The sequence below is a fragment of the Procambarus clarkii genome, chromosome 58 (genome assembly GCF_040958095.1).
Source record: "Procambarus clarkii isolate CNS0578487 chromosome 58, FALCON_Pclarkii_2.0, whole genome shotgun sequence".
In the NCBI taxonomy this organism is placed as follows: Eukaryota; Metazoa; Arthropoda; class Malacostraca; order Decapoda; family Cambaridae; genus Procambarus; species Procambarus clarkii.
The window spans coordinates 10,229,726-10,236,316 of record NC_091207.1 but is presented as its reverse complement, the minus strand read 5'-3'; positions in this window follow the sequence as shown (position 1 = coordinate 10,236,316).

The window sequence follows — 6,591 nt, the reverse complement described above, 5'->3', positions numbered from 1 at the left end:
ATAAGTTGGCTAGTCTTAAAGACTGCATAGTAGAAGCCACTCATCTTGGGGAAGAAGAGATTAAGCCTGGAGATTGTATAGTGTATGATCTTCCTTCAATTCATGCACATTCTGGAGGAATATCTTACGAGGTCTGGGAAAGATATCCATATGTGGGAACCGACCTGTGAGATTTATATTTACATATATTTATATGAATTTATATTTACGTTAATTTATATACTTCGATAGCAATTTGTATAATGAAAAGTGGACTGTATTTCTGCAATAATCTCTTAATCTCACAAATCGATCCTCTACACATTAGGGGGGGTTTATATTAATTTATATATATGCAGCCAATCAAACTACAGTAATAGACTACATACATTGAAGAGGTTCCTTATCTTATAGTACAGCTGACCTTAATCCACCAGGTATAACCAGGATGTAGACACCACATTTTCCCTCTTTGAGGTAGCTTCCATCACCCTGGTAACTGATGCACAAAGCATGCTTCCTCGTCTTGACCTGTCAAAAGGGCGCTAGCTGTAAAGCCAGATTCCTATATATGACAAGCTATATCAGAGAAAACACTGTACATGGAACCTTAAAGACCTGGCTTAATTACCTTTAGTATGAGGCGATCTGGCGCTCTAACCGGGCGACCCTATATACTGACATTAATGGCCATAAATGAAAGATAAATGGGTTTCGGAAGAACACTTAACTTGTTTTGTTGACAGCGTGTTGATAATGGTACACCTTTGGTTTCCATAACACTTCGTCCAAGTAAAATTAACAGGAGCCGAATTGCTCCCTGCGCCTCTGGTCTCAGTATAAACAATGGCTGCCCCTCCTTCCTCACTGACGCTACTGGCCGACATTGTCCAGATATGATAGGAGCCGAATTTGCTCCACGCGTCTCGGAGGTGACAACAACAATAATGGCTATGGCTGACACTCCATACTACTGACGCTACTGGCCGACATTGTCCAGTTATGTTAGGAGCCGAATTTGCTCCACGCGTCTCGGAGGTGACAACAACAAAGCCCTACCCACTCCCTCACCCTGACGCCTGGCCTACATTGTCCAGATGACAGAAAGTGATAGAAGGGTCACATTTACTCTACTTTAATACTGATAATTAAGTTAATTTATGAGATGTTTTTATGATGGTAAAGTCCAAAGACTAATGTATTTAAGAATAATTCCCAGCAGAATAGCTGGTGAATTTATAATGGTATGTGGTGATGATATCCCGTTTTCTATAGACGGAAATTCCACTACAGTTACATTTTCTATGGGTAACTTGTTGGTAATACAGCAGCAATTATTATCTGTCTGTATATTATTAAATGGTGTTGGATTTTCCGACACCATATACTCGCTTACGGAGGATAATTTCTCCATTAAGTAACTATGTGAAGGTGAATGATCGCATCACACTAGAAGACGCAGTCTTTTCCCCGCTCCTTCACCCGAAACTCAGCCACACGTTATAGCTCTTGTGTCCCAGTATAGCGCCGGAGCTCCGATAGACCATAATATTGTTAACATCATCTTGTTAGAGCAGTGCGGAGATGTCGATGATGATGGGATAATAGAAGGAATCCAGAATGATACTATAATAAAGAAACGTTGGAGCTTTAAATTATGCATTAATCAAATTTTAAGCTTGACTAAGCATCATGATTCAATAAAACGTGTGAAAATCCCTTACGGACTTGGAATGAGTTTTGGGTAAGAGTGGAAATCATGATGATAAGACTGAATGGTATACTAATATCCAGCGTTGGCTCACTTGGCACAAATGTTAAGAAAACATAGAAAAAACTTGTAATAGTTAAAAAGCCTAGGAAATAATACGTGAGATGATGTGTTTTGTCTCGGCAACTGACTAATAGTGTAATGCTCCATGCTGTCTTTACATTGAATAAAACACATCAACAATAATGCTATGCTATGAAGATATCCACAAGGGCTGTGACAAGGATTCGAACCTGCCTCTGAAGAGCATCCCAGACACTGCCTTAATCGACTGAGCTACGACAGGGTTTCAACCCTTTTAACCCTGTTGTAGCTCAGTCGATTAAGGCAGTGTCTGGGATGCTCCCGGAGGCAGGTTCGAATCCTCGTCACGGCCCTTGTGGATTTGTTCATTTGATGCATCATGTTAGTGTGATCTCTGTGTGTGATGCTATGCTATGATCTTAAGATATGTTGGTGAATAAAAAGATGTAACTACATTATGTTATGTTTCTTGCTAATAGTCTGATGATATATTTTGTCTTTACATTGAATAAAACACATCAACAGTAGCATTTATTATTATTATTACCAAAAACTCCTTTATGTATGAATGAATGAACGAATAAATGACATGTTTTTGAGAGGAGAGATGGGGTGGGGAGGGGGGGTGCAGGTGCTCGCGTTAATGACTCTAACGTCGTTCTGATAAGCCAGAAATTTGACGACTGCAGCGAGATAGACATAATAAAAGCCTTAAGTGATATTTATTGAAGAAACTGTTGTTGCTGTTGGGAGATGTCCCTCCCCCCCCCCCCCCCCTCCTTCTCCTCATAGATAATGTGTGGTGATTGAAAGTATTTTTAAACTAAAAACTATGATCCCCTGTTCAACACACTGACTGGCCCATTGAGGATTTTCTATGTGGGGATCATGGCTCCTCTTACTGCTCATATCACCGCGATTTACTATTAACTGATGATGGACAGGGTTTTAAACTAAATATACGCTCGAGTAAAAAAAAATATCCCTGTAAGAATTTGTAGGTGGAGAGAGTAAACATGAGAGCAGCATTTATTGAGTAGGTGAGTCTACATGTTATTACTTGAGCCTTCCTTCACACACGATGTTAAACAACTTGGATGTGAAGATTAGATGTCGGCATGATTATGCGCTAAGGAGAGGTTGGTGAGGGTCAGACACTGGGTGACGAGTCAGCGATAACGAGACAAGACCAATCTATCATTCATCATAATAAAGGGGTAAGGGGTAATACCCATTACCCCTTACAGCTCAGTACCAACACCACCTCTGCTTCATGAAGATGTCACGATCTAGGTCCTCGTCTGACTTAAACGAATATGGTAAGTAGCCACATCTCACCTCCTGCTGTGTTTTGACTTCACAGACGTGAAGTGGGATATTTAGAAAAATGCACCAGACGCCCTTGCTGAGACGTAATGTTTAAATACTGTGTCATGTGTGTGAGAAGAGTGGAAGGGAGCCGGTCGGCCGAGCGGACAGCACGCTGGACTTGTGATCCTGTGGTCCTGGGTTCGATCCCAGGCGCCGGCGAGAAACAATGGGCAGAGTTTCTTTCACCCTATGCCCCTGTTACCTAGCAGTAAAATAGGTACCTGGGTGTTAGTCAGCTGTCACGGGCTGCTTCCTGGGGGTGGAGGCCTGGTCGAGGACTGGGCTGCGGGGACACTAAAGCCCCAAAATCATCTCAAGATCTCAAGAAGGTAGAAGCCCAGTAATGGCCAAAACACCTCGCTATACTACTTATCATCACACCGACAGCTGTATGCACTTGTGTAATACCCAGTAACTGCGTTGATCTGCTGGAGACCTGACGAAGGGAACACCTTGACAGACGTCCTTTGGTTACTGTAAGGTTTTAACACCCTGCTGGAGACCTGACGAAGGGAACACCTTGACAGACGTCCTTTGGTTACTGTAAGGTTTTAACACCCCGAGCCTGTGTGAGGGGAGGTGGACAGCTCCCCTCACCGGGAGCTGTTGTACTTACCGGGACGCCCGGTAAGTACAACAAGGTTAGCTTACCACTCATGGGCGTATGTCTGACATCCAACCTCCCCCTCCCTCCCTCCTCGTTATTTTCCCACGTCTCCCTAACCTAACCTTCCACACACTCTACCCGGTCTCCTAGGTCTGGTGTTGCCATGTGCCGCTACTCCACCCGGTCTCCTAGGTCTGGTGTTGTCTTGTGCCGCTACTCCACCCGGTCTCCTAGGTCTGGTGTTGCCATGTGCCGCTACTCCACCCGGTCTCCTAGGTCTGGTGTTGCCATGTGCCGCTACTCCACCCGGTCTCCTAGGTCTGGTGTTGCCATGTGCCGCTACTCCACCCGGTCTCCTAGGTCTGGTGTTGCCATGTGCCGCTACTCCACCCGGTCTCCTAGGTCTGGTGTTGTCTTGTGCCGCTACTCCACCCGGTCTCCTAGGTCTGGTGTTGCCATGTGCCGCTACTCCACCCGGTCTCCTAGGTCTGGTGTTGCCATGTGCCGCTACTCCACCCGGTCTCCTAGGTCTGGTGTTGTCTTGTGCCGCTACTCCACCCGGTCTCCTAGGTCTGGTGTTGCCATGTGCCGCTACTCCACCCGGTCTCCTAGGTCTGGTGTTGTCTTGTGCCGCTACTCCACCCGGTCTCCTAGGTCTGGTGTTGCCATGTGCCACTACTGTCGGAAAAACCGACACCATTTAATAATACTAAATACAATATGCAGATAATATTGCTGCTGTTGTATACACAAGTTAACCCATAGAAAATGTAGCTTGTAGTGGAATTTTCCATCAACAGAAAATGGGATATCATTGCCACATAGCGCTTATAAATTCACCACCTATTCTGTTGGGAATTATTCTTAAATACCGTAGTCTTTGGACTTATTACATCATAAAAACATCTCATTTGAATTAACTTAATTATCAGTATCAAAATAGAGTAAATGTGACCCTTCTATCACTTATTGACATCTGGACAAGGTGAGCCAGAAGCGTCAGTGGCGAGGGAGGTCAGCCATTGTTAAAACAGACCGAGTCGTTGGAGCAAATTCCGCTCCTATAATTCGCTTCGACGAAGTGTTATGGAGATCAAATTAGTGTTCTACCATCATCAACACGCTGTCAACAACCACAAGGGAAATGTCTTTCCGAAATCTTATCTAAGTCATTATTGGCCAGTAATGTTAGGTAGATATGATTAATTAAGGTTAGGACGCGAATGAACGACTCAACCCAGGTAATTAAGCCTTGGTCCTTATCTAATAATATAAAGTGTTATCTCTGATATAGCTGTCATATATTAGGATTCCGGCTTTACAGCTAGTGCCCTTTGACAGGAACAAGAAGAGGAAGCAAGAATTAATCTTGGTACATCAGTTACTATGGGTGATGGAAGCTAGCCTCACACGAGGATAATTTGGTGTCTACCTCCCAGTTATACCTGGTGGACTAAGCCTGCTGTACAATAAGATAAGGCACCTCCTCAATTTATATACTAATATATGTAGTTTAGTACTGTAGTTTGATTGGCTGCATATATATAAATTTAATATGAACCCCCCCCTAATGTGTAAGGATCGATTTGTGAGAATTATTGCAGAAATACACTCCGCTAAACATCATACAAATTGCTATTGAAATATATAAATTAACATAAATATAAATTCTATATAAATTCATATAAATTAAATAAATATCTCACAGGTCGGTTCCCACAGCCACCATGCTTAACTCTAGAACCTCCCATGCTTAACACACACTAAGTATACACACCTGTACAACTCTATGCTCCCAATACATACACTTTCAACAGTCACCTATACTTCCACTTCAACATAAACAAACCTGCACACATGCTACACACCTGCTACACATGCTTACCCCTCCCCTTACTCCCCCCATTCACCATACGGAGACGTAGAACGCCCTGGGAGCCGTAGACCATGCGCGAGTGGGACACCTCTCGCCCCATGACATGGGACCCGGCACTCACCTGTGACAGGTGTCATGCACGGTCTGCGTCTTCATTTCCTCTACTTGTGTGTGTGTGTGGTGCACGGGTACCTGGGAGTTAGTCAGCTGTCATGGGCTGCTTCCTGGGGGTGGAGGCCTGGTCGAGGACCGGGCCGCGGGGACACTAAAGCCCCGAAATCATCTCAAGATAACCTCTCAAGATAACGGTGTATGTATTCACCTAGTTGTGTTTGCGGGGGTTGAGCTTTGCTCTTTCGGCCCGCCTCTCAACTGTCAATCAACTGTTTACTAACTACTTTTTTTTCCACCCCACACACACACACCCCAGGAAGCAGCCCGTGACAGCTGACTAACTCCCAGGTACCTATTTACTGCTAGGTAAAAGGGGCATTCAGGGTGAAAGAAACTTTGCCCATTTGTTTCTGCCTCGTGCGGGAATCGAACCCGCGCCACAGAATTACGAGTCCTGCGCGCTATCCATCAGGCTACCAGGCCCCTTCCCCTCCTGTGTGGGGTGCGTGGTGTGTGTGGAGGTGTGTATGGGGTGCGTGGTGTGTGTGGGGGTGTGTATAGGGTGCGTGGTGTGTGTGGGGGTGTGTATGGGGTGCGTGGTGTGTGTGGGGGTGTGTATGGGGTGCGTGGTGTGTGTGGGGGTGTGTATGGGGTGCGTGGTGTGTGTGGGGGTGTGTATGGGGTGCGTGGTGTGTGTGGGGGTGTGTATGGGGTGCGTGGTGTGTGTGGGGGTGTGTATGGGGTGCGTTGTGTGTGTGGGGGTGTGTATGGGGTGCGTGGTGTGTGTGGGGGTGTGTATGGGGTGCGTGGTGTGTGTGGGGGTGTGTATGGGGTGCGTTGTGTGTGTAA